This window comes from Leiobunum rupestre, chromosome 4 (genome assembly GCF_980474605.1).
Source record: "Leiobunum rupestre chromosome 4, qqLeiRupe1.1.hap1, whole genome shotgun sequence".
NCBI classification, from domain to species: Eukaryota; Metazoa; Arthropoda; class Arachnida; order Opiliones; family Sclerosomatidae; genus Leiobunum; species Leiobunum rupestre.
Genome location: NC_143387.1, coordinates 52,729,415 through 52,744,967, shown reverse-complemented (window position 1 = coordinate 52,744,967; position 15,553 = coordinate 52,729,415). Strand labels below are relative to the sequence as shown.

At 38.9% G+C, this 15,553-nt stretch overlaps 1 protein-coding gene across 1 annotated transcript in view; it reads left to right on the top strand.

Moving 5' to 3' along the window:
* LOC149948244 (uncharacterized) overlaps window positions 1-15,553 on the top strand; it is a 67,483-nt gene that overhangs the window by 44,718 nt on the left and 7,212 nt on the right. The window lies entirely within an intron of this gene.

The window sequence follows — 15,553 nt, the reverse complement described above, 5'->3', positions numbered from 1 at the left end:
TAAGCTTTTAAGGGCTCAATTTTGAAACCGCCTAACTCTGTATCCCCTAATAAGCAACGGAATCAAACCAACTGAAAATAAGCTTTTGCCATGCCAATACGAAGAGAAAAAGAGAGATTTAAAAACTCTACTAATCGAGTTTTCCCCCTAGCAAACGCGATAAAAAACGTTTTAGATTGCTAGCCGAAGAAAAACTAACAAAGGCTTAACAAAATCGATTGAAATAAACGGCTTTTCCTTCCTCCCGGAAACCAAAGTACAAAGAATGAAGCGAAAAATATTAAGCATCGAAGCGCGAGACACGCGAATTTGCCCGAACGAAACCGATTTGAACCGGTTAAAACAAATATTTCATATTAAAAAAAATAATTTCAGAATGTTTCCGAATAGTCGCGTCTCTCCGGCAGAGGGCGGGACTGTTTTACGTCACGGTTTTCAAATTAGACGCGAAAAAAATCTCGCCAGAAACCAAGAACGAACGACACGAGCTTGGCAGTTCGTTAAAAAGGATTTATTCGCTAAATTTTGTTAAAAAAAAGAATTCGATAAAAAGCCAATAGGTTTAACTCGAAGTCAGTGATGAAAATGGACAGGGAAAGTAAACTAAAATAACAAAATCAGTGGAGAAAAAATGGCGGCGTGTTTTTTTCGAGAAATAAAAGTGTCCGAGTTCGTTTTTCATAGTCAAGCAAGTCCAAGCCGCTCCGCCGCCAATAAAGAACGCCCAAAATAGATCATCCTAGCTTTCTGATCTATAGCTTTCGCGAAGTTAGTTTCACCATTCATTTGGTCTGTAACAGGGTGTACCGGAAATCTTTTAGTTTTTTGGGAACTGACTGCGTCTGTTTATTCGCCAGATAAATAAAGGATCCTATTTATTATAAGTTAGTCAGGAGATAGCGAGGCATAGTTGAAGCTCATTTTTCGTCTTTTAGGAACGTAAAGTCATTTTTATATCTATTTGTAATAAGAATCTGGCCTATTTATGACCTACTAGCCCCTGTAGAAGTGTTCCATACGCTGTTCACGGCTGTTATAGGAGAAGTAGCACACTAGGGTGTAATATCGTTTTCTTGCAGATCGACTTGTATTGGAAAAATACCCAAAACCAGTTTTCATGGATAGTTTATCTATTTTTATTTGGTCAAAACTGGCATTCAAACTGATTGAAGCTAGGTTTTGAGGTCTAGTATGACCTTAGCTTAAAAATTCCAGAAGCACCTTCAAAATAAGCTTGTAGCCATAATGTACTGACAATATGTTGTTTGTTACAATTAAAAGTAGCAAATGTAACACAATCACAGGGCCGTGCAGAAAGGGGGGAACAGGGTACCAAATCCCCAGGGTCCAACGGAAAAGGGCCGACAAACACGCTTTTTAGGGGGCCGGTACGATAGTGCCCTTAATCAGCACCCCCTCCCTTTGAAATTTCGGTTAGAAAGGCCTTCGATGACATAATTTGCCTTAGTTTGTATAACATTTCCATAGACAAAATTGCTACGATATTAAGTGGACCCAAAATTGGAAAATTCTTATAATCCTCGTTACCATGGAAACGAAATCTCCTGATGGCGAGGAACGAGATACACTATCGATTGTCAAAGTCAGAAAATCCAAATCCGCTTCGATACCTTCCGTTTCCCCTTCTATAAAGTTGATGACGCGTTTTAGACACTGACTTGGAAATTACGTAATGTACGACTCATCCCGCGAACAAAGTTTCATAAAAGAAAATGTTTTAATATCCCCATTTTTACGTGATTATGTTCCATATGATAGTACATAAATTACGCGTCCACTAGTGCAAAAAAAAAGGTTCATTTCCCGCCTTCAGCGAATGAAATTGTCACACGAGCTCCGCTATCTTGTATCTGCTGTTAAAAGCCTACCATATAATGCAAAATCACAGGCGTAATTCTATAGGAGGACGCGTTAAGACATTTTACGGCAGCAGCGGGTGCAGTCCAGGAGGGTGAGGAAGCCTCCCGCGAGAGATTGGATTTCAAACGAGTTAACTGTTAATTGAAAGCGATTTACTTAAACGAATCAAAGAGCCCTTAGACGCGAAATTCCCCCTTTGCCCGAAATAAGCGTAATTAAAACTTATAACCAATCCTTCGGCTTGACGCGCCTCGCACGCAGAGAATCTAAGGCTGGGAAATATACGGCTAATCTCTCTCTCTCCCTCTCTCATTGCTGGGAACGCGGCCTCCGAAATATAATTTTCCGCTTTAGGGGGTTTATCTTCGGGAAGAGAGGTGGCTCACCTCTTCGCGGGCCGCCAGAGAGAGAGAGAGAAGGCGTTGCAAAAACCAACCACCCGACAATACGACGCGTTATTCCCGTTTATCGTATATAGCTTTACGGCCTACGACGCGGCCTATTTTGGCCTTCAATGATTTGAAAGACGTCTTCGCGATCGCTTTTGTACAGGCCACGCGCTCCTCTCGCCCCTCCCCCCTCCTGAAAAGGATAATTCCAACTGGGCACAACAGATGGGGCAACTATCTGTCTAAAATTCCGGGACTGCGTGATAAGAATGTTTACAGACAAAATTTATATTTTTCATGTTAAATGCCCGTTGTGATTTATATTGTTTTTTTTTATTTTATGCCAGAAAAAGTCAAATGATATGTTTTAAGGAAAAATTGTTTTTTTTTGATTTGGTACTAAGCAAAGAAATTCAGTTTGGGGACCAAATAGAAACCTAGTCTTATAAATCAAAGTACTTGAAAACGAAGTTACTAAGTCGAGTAATTAGATTGAAACCAATCGTTTTGAAGTCTGCAAAGCGAGGCAACTATTATTCCCGGGTATTTTGGCTGTTTGCTAAAACCTATCGGTATACTCCTATTTTGGTCTTTTAGACTTTCGTGTGGCCGTGTCTGCTAGCTGCTAAAAGGGATGGCCAAAGGCCTAGGAGATCTCGTACGTCCGGGAAGGAGGAGAAGAAAATCAATAGAATCGAGGGGACAAACACGGGGGGGGGGGGAGAAGGACACTTTCCCCCGGATCGTCCCTCTCCCAAAAAGATGAACTACCGGCTGGCGAGGCTTAGCGGCGGGCTTTCGCGTTGAGACACAGTCTGTCCTCTCCCTTTCAAACATTGCCCTCAATCTTTGACATCGAAACAATTAAGATAAGTTGAGCTGGAATAATGATGGATTCGAAACCGAAACTAAGGGTACTAAATTCCTATCGGCTCTGGCAACTTTAAAATTAAAAACTCAGATTGATTAACGCCATCTATCAATTACCGCGAAAGCTGTTGAAAAATTCTCCGTTATAACTCGCGATAAGCCAAAGGATCATCGTTGCTAGGACTCTTACCTGCCTTAGGCACTCACTCTTTCCCGACGACGACAGCGACTATTCAAGGTCAGTGGCGTTTGCCTAAAAGGAGCGCTGGGGAACGTGCCACCCCGAAATGTATCGTTGTACAAACTTTATACATTTTTTATTCCTCCCCTACGAATAAAAATCCTAGCTACGCCACTAGTCAAGTTCGTTCTGCCACTATGGTTCTACCTACAGGAGCCACAAACGCAAGAAGAACGCAGCTAGCCTTTAAACGCACTAACGCAGTGTTGTGTACAAATTTCATTGGAAAATTCTAAAGACGTGTATGTCTAGCAAATTTTGATAATCTAGAATGAGTACATTTCGAGTTATTTGTCCTTCCACCTGGTCTCTGGTACATTATTTTCATCGCGACCTTTTTGTTTGTCTCAAATTTCTCGACTTGTTATTCGTCAAATTAGGTATGGTCAAAGTTGTTTGGACTTAAAATATGACGGGGAACCCATTTCTAATTGAAACCAACGTAGTATCGTTAATGGTTTTGAGCTATTAGCACTGGATCGTTTTTTGATGTGGAACCTAGGAGTAATAAACACAGCACCCCACACAAGGAGAACGCAGCTAGCCTTTAAACGCGCTAAGGCAGTGTTGCGTGCAAATTTCATTGGACGAGCCTTTACGCTGAACGATTTAATGGCGGGGGGAAGACAATTTCTGAATTTTACCTTTCGAAGGCAGCAGGCGCTAAAGCATCTAACCAATGAAAAATGTACATATGAAAATGCACGACTTTTGACGGGTTGCGTTCTCCTCGTGTGGGCAGTGCTGTGTTTATTGCTCCTAGGTTCTACATAGATTCACTTCTCGCGTATTCGCTTCTGGCATTACGACGTCTACGAATGAAATAGGCCAAAGAACAACACGCGAAAAGGAGATACGAAAGAGAATAGTTAAAAGAGAAAAAGAATAAGCAGGGTTTTTCCGCGCGCATCCAATACTTCTCGGATATATTCAAATGACTTTATTAAAGTAAGCCCGTTCGAAAAAGGGCCGCCTAATGACGTCCGTCAAAAAAAGCACTATTTGAAAGAGAGAATATGATAGATGGCGCCACTACGCCAGAGCCGCCCCAACCCCGAGGCTTATCTCCAAATTCCCCTAACGACCGCGACACCTAAAGAGTTCGGTTACGTCCGCGAGTCGCAGTCTTTACCTTCGCGCGGTACTCCGCAACGCGGCGTCCGGTGAACGCGAAGTCCGCGTCGGTAGCTTCTGGAAGTCGAAGGGGAAGGGTTGGCGAGTCCCGCGAAAGGGTTCTTACGAAGTGGCTATCCGCGTCCCCTTCGTTCTCGAGAGACTAGTGATCAGTCATACGCGCGTTAATTACTTACACCGAAGAAGGCCCCAGAAACAGAAATGGGAATATAAAACTACCCACCATATTAAATTAATTACCATCCCACGGGGAGAAACAGAGAGATAAATATGAAAAGCGCTCTACTATTGCGCCGTTTATTACAGCCGAGCTAAATCCGAGCCAATACGCTCACCGCGAAGATTACTAGTCACAATACCCTATAGATCCCGTGGTACGATCCAATCTTGGCAATCGTCCAAATGAAAACTAAGCTCCAAATACTCTGGAAAGTAATAGCAAATATAATAGGTGGTTTCTTTTCGCCTGTTCTCGCACTAAAAGTGTACTCTTCTTACACCAAAACGTTTTATTCGCCTGTTCCGGGGATGAGAATTACTACGGCTCTAAACAAAAGTGACGTAATGACCAAAAGTGTGTCAATCGGACCTATTTCGTAATGAATGTTACGAGCGAAATACAAGTTGGGAGGGGAGAAGGGAAAGTATGCCTTGGAGAGGGAAGGAAGTTAAAACCAACAAATAACGCCTCGTAGTGAGGAACGGAGGAACTAAGTAGCACTGGTCAAAGTTAGTGAATTTTTTTATTTTTCGTCGTTCTGCGGAGATGATATCGCCATCTACCTACGATATAATACCTTAGACTAACAAGTTGGCAAGCCAAAATATACCTCTCCTTGGAAGAATGGTCCCTAGTGGTATTAATTTCTCGACACGACCCCCAAAGATATCTCCGCAATTCAGAGTTATTTACGAAAAACGTATTCTCGGTTCAAACCCTGCCCGGTATAAAATTTTAATTTTAATTTAAATAATTGAGACGAAACAGTCGAGTTTAATTTATTCAGAATATTATAAATTAGGTAGTTACAACAGCGAGTTAGACTTACTAAAACAATGCACAATTGAATTTAACCCTTTTTACAGTACATATTTATCAGTTGAATATAATACTAAGCAAATTTTAATGAAAGAAATATCTACAGATGGTATTTGTATTTTTCTCGCTTACGAAATACTTGCCGCATCTTTAACGCTCATTTTATTTCAACTCTCGTAGACTTCCAGTTGACGTTGTGACACATACCGCATGAAAAAGACCAATGCCGTCCAATTTCCAATATCATATAATGACTCGCACACCCAGGAAATCATTGACTGCGTTAGAAATCGTAGATATCCAAATATCCACACCAAATATATTTACAAGAAGCAAAAACCTTACCATCAACAAAGCACAGAGAGCCACTTGACTAACCGCCAGCTCTTAAGCAATTAACGTTAAATTATCTCCTTTGAATTAACACAACTATATATAGGTCGTTAATAATACCCGTAAATAAATAACAAAAAACTAACAAAGTGGACCACCCAAAGGGTCTACCCTTTAACCCTCTAATCTCGGCTGACTGCGCGAAAACAAGATTTAACCTTTAAAATTTCATTCGTAAAAAAACCAGATTAGGCCTTCATAAATTCATTAATAAAAAAAGACTTTATTACCTATTATGCTTACGATGCGTGTCTTAATTTCAGTGAACCTAAGGAGCTATCGGTGGTTCTGTGGTAGAGCGCTCGACTGCCAAGCCGGATGACCTGGGTTCGAAACCTGGGTGGCGCATTTGTTTTTAATCAATAGAGAAACGCTAAATTAGAATTTCTTCGATGCAATAATTTCAATTTCAATTCTATTTCAATTAAACCAAAATTTCGTACTCTATTAAATACGCTTCCGATAAAGCTGAAGGTCTAATTTTCAATAAAGCGTAACAAGTGTCGGTGGTTCTGTGGTAGAACGTCCGCCTGTCAAGCAGGAGGTCCCGGGTTCAAATCCCGCCCGATGCGATCGCAAATTGATACTAAGACGAATACCGTGTACAACCGGTGGATACCCTGCCATTGGACGTTGAGAGGTAGCATTACACTCAGCACTCGGTCCGTCCCAAAGTCATTAGGAAGAAGTTGGAGAGAAAATGCCCATACAAACACAACAGACTCAACATGCACAACCATCAGAACACAAACAACTCAACACTCACAACCTACGCATAAACATTACAAAAACGTAAAACACCAAACCGTCACGACGGTGAGCGAAAAAACACCATCCAAACCAAACCGCAAATGAATCCGTTAACGCTCACCGTCACACGGTGGTTTTGCCAACCCTTCGAGAAACTGCGAACGCAGAGATCTCGAGAAACTGCGTACGCAGTGATTACACTTTGCACCGAAAATGCGAACGCGTTCGCAGGCCTGACAGACAGACCCACAGACAGATACGCTGGTTGTATAACCCCTCCTAGGGGACTTTGTCCCCTCGGAGAGGTAAAAAGGATCCAGAAAGGCGACAATAAATAGTCTTTTATGTGGTCGATCTTTAGTCGAGCGTTCATTAAACCTTTTGTATACGAAAGTACAGGGATTGTCACACTTTTGGTAATTATGTCACTTTTTCTCTAAACTAATCGCTTGTTCCGTGTATTAGGGCACGGCCAACTTTGATCTCTCGCGCTACAGCGGCCATCTCATTCATTGACGTTTCTGTGTTAACTTATGAGCAAAAGATGTGTATGACGTGAGCGCCCCTAGCGGATTATTATTTTTAGAATAGTTTTTACATTGAAATCAATCCTTGCTCGCGGAATTTCGACGAATGTGTTGGCCGCTGTAGCCCGAACAGCGCGTGATCAAAGTTGGCCGTGATTAGGGCTACTCATTTTATTCCTTCTGAAAAGGTGTAAAGGAGTACATTGGATTTTGTCGTCTGCTAGCCATAATTTATCTGCTAAAAAGGCCACAGGCAGCCATGTTGGGAAAATGTTTTTACTCCGACTCAAACTATTCTCCACCACAGAATCGGAGTAAAATGACGTCATAGCGTTACTCTTCTTACCGTACTCCGAAATCCCGGAACAAGCGAAAAGAAACACCCTAATATAGAATTCCGTACATGTTTTCTATGTATTCGAATTGAACTAGATTTCCGATTGACGGCTTTGATGACCAAGAGATTACCCACTTACGTCCCGTGACCTCCGAAAATTCAGCCTCCATCGGTGGCTGTAAAGCGCTATGTATAGTGAACAGTCTTGGAAATAATTTTTTTCAACTGGTCTTCGAACCCAGTTAAATAAACTCCATGGTTAAATAAACTGGTCTTTGGAGTAATTAATTAACATATTTCTGATCATAACAGAGACGATCCGCTAGGGTTGTTCAAAACGCATTTTGAAAATTCGTGCAAAATGAAAAATACCATTTTGCATGTTGAGTTAGAAAAAGTATTTTGCATTTTACATTTTGAATTATGGAGAAAATATTTTGCATTTTGCATATTGAGTTATGGATAAAATGTTTTGCATTTTGCATTTTGAAAATAAAAATAATTTGGAACCACCCTGCGACCCGCGGGAGCCATGATCGGATGGCATACTTCACAATAAACCGGTTACTTGTTTCGCTTTTGCATTTGATTTGGTCGAGGGGTCGGACACTTGCCATTATTTTGTACGGGATTTCGCGATTTCGTAGAGATTTTGGCGATTTCCTCAATACTTTTTGAAGTGATTTTAGGATTTCAATGTTAATTTACCATAGAGAGAGTTGAAAGATTTTGTGATTTTAGGCAAATTGTACGGGATTTTGGTAAATGTCCGACCCCTCGGATTTGGTCTGCCATTTTGGAAGAGCAATCTGAGAACCAGGTTCATTTTCAATGTTTAGATTTTTAAACACGCGTGAAACCGCTAAAGACATAATAATTTGCCAGTTTACATAACACTATCGCCATGTATCGGTTTAAAATAAAATTGCACTGACAAGGAGACTACCCGAGGTGATAATCACCGATTTTGTTCAAACTCGGGTATAGTGTACACCTCCATGTACCTTAAAAAACCTGCAAGGGAAAAGTTGCGACGGTCTTTCGTTTTGCTATGGCAACCGAACACGTTTTTGACAACATGATTTGGATTTTTCAATTGAAAATAACATGGGAATCTGAAGGATTTTAAGGGTGAAACCTTTTAAAAAATGAAAAACTTTGAAAATTTCAAAAACGTTAAAAAAATTTTAAATTGATTTTAAAAATAAATTTAATCCAGTTTAAATACAATTTGGTCAATTGGGGGACCCTTAAAATCCTTCAGATTCTCATGTTATTTTAAATGGAAATAATTCCAAATCATGTTGTCAAAAACGTTTTCGGTTGCCATGGCAATACGAAAGCCCGTCGCAACGTTTCCCTCGCAGGTTTTTCAAGTTACATAGAGGTGTACATTATACCCGACTTTGAACAAAATCGGTGATTATCACCTCGGGTCGTCTCCTTGTGAGTGTGGCAGCGCGTTCTTAAAATTATTATCACACAAAAGTACCATCTTGGCCAATCGCTATAAAATAACAGCGCGTGTCAAAACTATTGAAGTTGGCTGTGCTTGTGGTTTTTGAAAATACTTTTACATTATAGAAATTGGCGAATTATTATAATTATCTAAGACATGATATTTCGAAGAAACGTAATTTTTCTTTGACGGTAGGCCCCTAATGCTTTTAAAACTCTACCAGCAATACACCCTCAACATTTCAACATTTGTACTTTTCTCCATAAAGCAAAAATGAAAAATGAATATAATGTGATATTTTGTTCAATCACGTCGGGTACGCTGGTGTACCATAGTTGAAACTGCAGGTCCTTAGTGCACCAACAAAACCAGAAAGCGAGTGCTTTAGCCGTCAAAGCTACGCGCAACGTTTTGAACCACAGATGTGAGATGCCTCAAGTTCCCGAGAAAGGTTTCTTGTTTCCTGTAAGCTTTTTAAAAGGATAGAAGTAGAGCTAATTTTTATAAAACGTTATGTACATAGGTAAACTGAATATAATACAAATTGTCTTTATTTTCAGTGGCGGCATTCATTATCAGGGTTGGGGGAAAGAAAATTAAAATCAAAATAACCCATTTTTTTTGGTTTAAACCAGGTTTTTTATACACTGGTTTACATTACTTTTGAACTGTTTTTTTTTCACTTGTGTTAATTCTCTTTAACTGTACATACTGTTCTTAATTAGCTAAAATTTATTTTGAGTTAAAAAGTACCAAAATTATATGCACATTAAAAAAATAACTTTTTTATTTTTGGGACTATACTTAAAGGGCTTACACATTGCAAAGAGTGATAACAAACACGAATCAGTAGAATTATCCATAATGCAAAGGGTTAAAAAATCTAAACCCTAAACAAATTTGAAGAAATTTGTAGGTCTAAACCGGTCTACCATTGGAATTTCCGGCTATTTCATTTAATTCGCGTCTTTTTGTTTGCTAGAAGACCTTTTGGTACGAGCTATTTGTAAGTTTTTAAGGTTCTTAAAATTTGTTTAGGGTTTAGCTTTCTTATCCTTTTTCATTATGAACTATTCTACTTACACTTCTTTGACTCTCTTTAACATATTTGTTAAAGACTTTAAACAAGCACGCAAGTTTAGATACTTTATCTGTGTCTAGTCAATTATTATTAACCAATAATAATTGTTTTCTGTTTTCTTAATATTACAAAATTCTCGCCAGAAACGACGTTTTAGTTTCTATTATGTACAAATATTTTGGCCAAGAAGACGTTTTTGTTTTAGTTTCGTAGTGTTTTGGTACGACAATGTACACATAATTGGCGATAATTTAGAGTAAATCGTAAAGGATTAAACCGTGGTTTAAGCCTCGCATTAGACCAGTGTGGATTAAACCAGCCAGCCCTGTATATTATTGTAAAATAAATATATTATATTTTGGTTAGGAATTTAGGATGTATAAATTGTAGCTTTTTTTAAGGAGTTCAGCTTTTATATTCTCTCAATGTACGTGCCTTTCTGAAGGATTTGGGGATATTGCTCGTGGGGAAAAAATAACCATAACTCGGGTACTCTTTAGGGGAGCTCCCCTTAATATCGAGGCTATTTTCATAAAATAGTATTCCGTTTAAAAGTCTAAAGATACGATCCTCATCCTAAAGCTCGCTATAAAAAGAACATTATTCGCTTGACGCGTATAAAGGCAGTGTGCCTTAAAAAGCTCCGCTACTAAACACTCGTTCACGCGCCAGATAAAGTAGACCCGGACATTTTTCTTTCCAACTTCGCGTTTCTAAGTCGACATCTAAAACTTCAAAAAGGTGAAGATACGGCGACTCCAGCTCAAAAAGTAGGTTTTAACGGAGAAATACCCCCTGTAGGGAGGTTTCGGATAAACAGTTTTCTTATTTATCTAAGCGCTTTAATAAATTCTAGTTTGGTTCTTTGGCAATAAGGCTTCATTCGTACTATCAGCCAAAAAAACACTATTCATTAATTAAAAAAGTGGAAGAAATGGGATAAGGAGTTTAGAAGTAACGAAAATAGCTATTCAGAGCACTCTAGAAGTTTGAACAACAACGTCGGGGGTCACGTGAACATTTTAGACCTTTTGCTTTCCCGTTTGTATTTCGGAGTCGAATATTTCACAACTTCAGGACGAGACCATTTTTCTCTTGAGCTTACGGGACACGCCGTAATATTTTTTTAAATTTTTAAATAAAAATACTGAAAATTATAATTTTCCCACTCAACAAATCGGCCGGGAGTAGTGGCTCACTCCTGTAATCCCAGGCGTCCGGGAGGCAGAGTTTGTGGATGGCCGTGTGAGGACGACCACCAATCCCCTAACGGGTGGTCGGAATACTTCCGCTAAGGGTGTCCCCACCCCTGTCCCCACTGTCCCTATCTAGTGGTGTGAGGGGGTCACTGGAGGCTGTGGGGGGCTCCATACCCGGCTCTCAAGGTCATGTGATCGGGGCGCTGGGTCACTGGAACCTCATGGGTGTTCCACACTCGTCATTCTGTGACCTACTAAGGAGGGTAGTTTGCAGTGGAAGAGGAAGCCACTCTAGTCCTCAGCTGTGCGAGGGTGGGTCTCGGGCAGCCCATGGTGTCGCCTTTTGTTGGGCCGTGATGAGGGCGTTTGTTTGCTATATGTGAGGCGGTCAAAATGGCTGTCTCACTGGCCGAACGTTGTTTCGCAAAGCGCACTTTTGTCCAGGGCTGGTTGTTTAAGGTGGCCGCTGTAGTGCTTAAGGCGGAGCAGCGGGGTACAAATACATATACTTATGTCCCCACGTATCCCCCCGTTGGCGGGGCCGTTACACATATCTCGCCCTGATTAATCAGTTATTGTGTGTGTGTGCTGGTGTCTAAGGCCTCGGTCGACACCGATGTGTGTGTATCTCAAAAAAAAAAACTCAACAAATCGAGACCGAGTTATGACTTGGAGGAATAAAACAAGTATACAGGAGTTGCGGAGAGCTGCGAAATAGGTTTCGTCAGTGACCGTGAACTCGCGCGAGACGGAGGGGTTCAAACGCGACTAGCGCCAACTGCATACGGAATTTTGAAACTATTCTCATTTTATAGCATTGTTTTCGCGTCGTCTGGTTTGTTTTATTCCTCCAAACAAATACGAGTCATTTTGGAAAAAGGCGCAAGGAATTTAGAAATGTTTCAAAACAAACCAGACGACGCGAAAACAATGATATAAAATGAGAATAGTTGCAAAATTCCGTATGCAGTTGGCGCTAGTCGCGTTTGAACCCCTCCGTCTCGCGCGAGCTCACGGTCACTGACGAAACCGATTTCGCAGCTCTCCGCAACTCTTGTATACTTGTTTTATTCCTCCAAGGTTATGACAACTTATTATTTATCCAACAGCGTACTTGTTAACAAGTTGGCCAGCCGAAATATACCTCTCCTCGGAACAGTTTCTAATTTTCAGTGAAGCGTAACGTGTATCCGTGGTTCTGTGGTACACCTAGACGAATTTGGTGAAATAAGTACGAGTTTAGAGTAATGGCAGTGCTACGTCACACAACGTCACCCATGCTTTTTCCTATTCATAAAAAATTCGCGCCCACAATGGCGGCCATGGCCAAAGCTACGGAGAGAGACGTTTGGCCCGGTACACCCGGGCTCACGAAGAAACCAATAATTGTGTTTCGACAACACTCATAACGCCTGTTTTAATACTGTTAAAACAACGTTTTAAATTCTTCGTGTAGCCTGGGTTAGCGAAAGGTGTGAAATTTGTTAAAATTCAATTGCAAACTTACTTGATTGCGTTAGCCGGCGACCTGAAAGTGCGCTTAACCAATTTTAAAGAATGTTTATCCTCGAACGGCTAGATACCCCCGACGTTGTTGTTTAAACTTCTGGAGCGCTTTACATAATCTCTCTAATAATAGTAATCAGCCAGGCCCCAGCGTCTTTTAAAGCCATTAATTCAGGTAACCGGGTTACAACGCGTAGGAGGCTGGTGGCGAGCCCTTCATGCCACGCGAGCCAACAGCTTCCTAACACTCACTATTACCGTTAACTTCTACAAGTTTTTATTTTTACCATAAGTAACATTATAACATAAGTATGACACTGAACGATTTCAATTAATGATAGTCTGTCGTAGAGTGATTGCGTAATCGGAAGTCACGTTAACCGGAAACTAGCTCCTTTCTCTCTTTGCTGGCGAAATTAGTTTGGTGCCTTGGGTATTAGCCTAGCTGATTATTATTATTATTATTATTATTAATACGAGCGAAAACGCGTTCAACTCTCAAATTGAATAATAACTAACTAATATAATCGTAAATTGCTTTGTCAGTCCTTAGAAACATAATGATTTATATAGTCATTGGTGAAACGGATGGTGGGGTGGCGGAGTGGTTAGCACTTTCGCCACGCAGGCGGAGGAGTTGGGTTCGATCCCAACTTGGGGCACTGTGTGAAAACTCGGAACAACTCCTTCCGCGTTGAGTTTGAAAGTTCTCTCTCCGCTGGTATAAGGGCTTTTCCCGTGAGCTCTTCGGTTTCCCCTTCCATAAAAACTTGTGGAGGTTAACGGTAATAGATAGTGTAGGGAGCTGTAGGCTCGCGTGGCATGAAGGTCTAGCCACCACTCTCCTACGCATTGTAACCCGGCCACCTGAATTGATGGCTTTAAAAGTCGCTAGATGACTTAGGCCTAAGGTGGTGCCTTGGGTATTAGTCTAGCTGATTATTATTATTATTAGACTATCATTCAATGACATAGCGTTGTGAGAATAGGAATTGGAATATTTCCTATATATAATTTATATACATGTATATTATGTTACTTATATTTTTACTTAGGGAGAATGATTCAACCAGTAAGCTTCCTAAACTTAACGTCTTCCGACGTGATTGAAGCCCACTCCGGTGACCCGTTACCCCCAATAATATAAAGGTATTTTCAAAAACCACGAGTACAGCCAACTTCAATAGTTTTGACACGCGCTGTTATTTTATAGCGATTGGCCAAGATGGTACTTTTGTGTGATAATAATTTTAAGAACGCGCTGCCACACTCCCAATGAGACGACCCGAGGTGATAATCACCGATTTTGTTCAAAATCGGGTATAATGTACACCTCTATGTAACTTGAAAAACCTGCGAAGGAAAAGTTGTGACGGACTTTCGTTTTGCCATGGCAACCGAAAACGTTTTTGAAAACATAATTTGGAAATTTTTCCATTGGAAATAACAAAATTTCAAAAACCGGAAAAATACATTAAAATTGATTAAAAAAAATAAATTTCATCAAGTTTAAATGCATTTTTGTTTTTGGTCCATTTGATCAAAATGAGTAAAAAATTACCAAATTGAGTAAAAAACTAAAAATGGAAAACATTTAAAAAAATATTTTTCAATTTAATATATTTGATAAAATCATAACGAACTTTGATAAATTTCATCAAAATGTTACAAAATGAGAAAAGGAACCGATTCTAAGTTGGTGAAATTTGGCCGATTTGATCATTTTTGAAAAACAAAAAGCAAATTTAAATGAAGTTTGAGAAATTTTTACTATTATAGCACTTTTTACCCATTTCCTTTTTTCATTTTATAACATTTTGATGAAATTTATCAAAGTTCGTTATGATTTGATCAAATATATAAAATTAAAAATATTTTTACCCAATATTAGGTAATTATTCAAATTTAATAAATTTTTATCAATTTTGATAAAATTTTATCATGTTTAACCTGTTTTATAAATGTTTTAAATTAAATTTGTTTTAAATAAAATTAGATATTTGTTCGACAATTATATCATTTTCTTCATTTTCTCTAAAATTTTTGGTTTTTACTAATTTTTAACCATTTTCACCTTTTTGATCAATTTTATCAAAATAATAAAATTTTTAAAATTTTATAATTTTTTAAAAATAATTTGAATTACCAAACATTTAAAATATTTAGCCAATTATACAGCCATTTTTATTCATTTTCTCTTATATTTATTCATTTAACTCATTCTGAATTACTTCAACTCATTTTGATCACATTGATCAAAATAGGTCAAGATTTGATCAAATAAATTAAATTTATCCATTTTTACCCGATTTTCAATAAATAATCAAGCTTAATCTGTTTTTATAAAATTTTATAAATTTTTTATCAAAATTTTAATTTTTAGATCAATTTGATCAATTTGGAAAAATATTGCTGTTTTACGTAAGATTGTAAATATTTTTCAAATTATTGCCGTTTTATCATTTATCTATTGAAAAAATGATTTTAGAAATCTTTAAAACAACTTGAAAATCCCGAAATCTGGGCGAAAATCAGATCAAAGATCTCGAAATCAGCCTAAAAAAACAGAAATCTACGCTCTGAAATTGACCCCTGATTTCTGAAATAACAAAATTTGCGAAGGTTGAACCCCTTGCTAAGTTAGTAAAGCGTACTGGTACGGTTGTAATTAACTTATCATTAATTTGAAATTTTAATGTTTAATAGTTTTTTTAAAGCTTTTTGAACCAGCCTTATTTGATATCAAA